This window comes from Pongo abelii, chromosome 14 (assembly GCF_028885655.2).
Source record: "Pongo abelii isolate AG06213 chromosome 14, NHGRI_mPonAbe1-v2.0_pri, whole genome shotgun sequence".
NCBI lineage: Eukaryota > Metazoa > Chordata > Mammalia > Primates > Hominidae > Pongo > Pongo abelii.
The window spans coordinates 40,714,040-40,714,861 of record NC_071999.2 but is presented as its reverse complement, the minus strand read 5'-3'; positions in this window follow the sequence as shown (position 1 = coordinate 40,714,861).

Below are 822 nucleotides of genomic sequence, written 5' to 3'. Positions count from 1 at the left end.
TATTCTTAACAGTACTTGAACATAAGCGGTTTGAGCACAAGAGATCACAGCTGATTTTAGCTTTCCTGTGCACAAAAGTGAATAATGCTCCCATTCCCTGAGGTAGGGAAGTCTGGAAGAAGACCAGTTGGAGGAGTGGGGGTAGATGCTAAATTAATTTTAGACATGTTGTTTTTTAGGTAACTTTGAAACATCCAAGAGACCTCAAGGATGCAGTAAGGATACATTAGTTTGGAGCCCAGAGGAGATATAAAAGTATAAGTCATCTACAAAAAAATAACTGATAAATGTAGAATAAGAGGAACTTGTAGTGATTAGGTAGAGGGGAAAAAAAAAAGCAAAGAGATCATAACAGAGAACTTTCCAAACCTAGAGAGAGGTATCAATATTTAAGTACAATAAGTTTATAGAACACCAATCAGATTTAACCCAAACGAAACTACCTCAAGACGTTTAATGATCAAACATCCGAAAGTCAAGGATGAAGAAAAGATCCTAAAAAGCAGCAAGAGAAAAGAAACAAATAACATATAAAGGAGCTCAAATACATCTGGCAGGAGACTTCTCAGTGGAAACCTTACAGGCCATGAGAGAGTGGCATGACATATTTAAAGTGCTGAAGAAAAAAAAACTCTTATACTATAATATATTCAGTGAACATATCCTTGAAACATGAAGGATAAATAAAGACTTTCCTAGACAAACAACAGCTGAAGGATTTCATCAATACCACACCTGTTCTACAAGAAATGCTAAATGGAATTCTTCAATCTGAAAGAAAAGAAATTTAATGAATAAAAAATCATCTGAAGATATAAAACT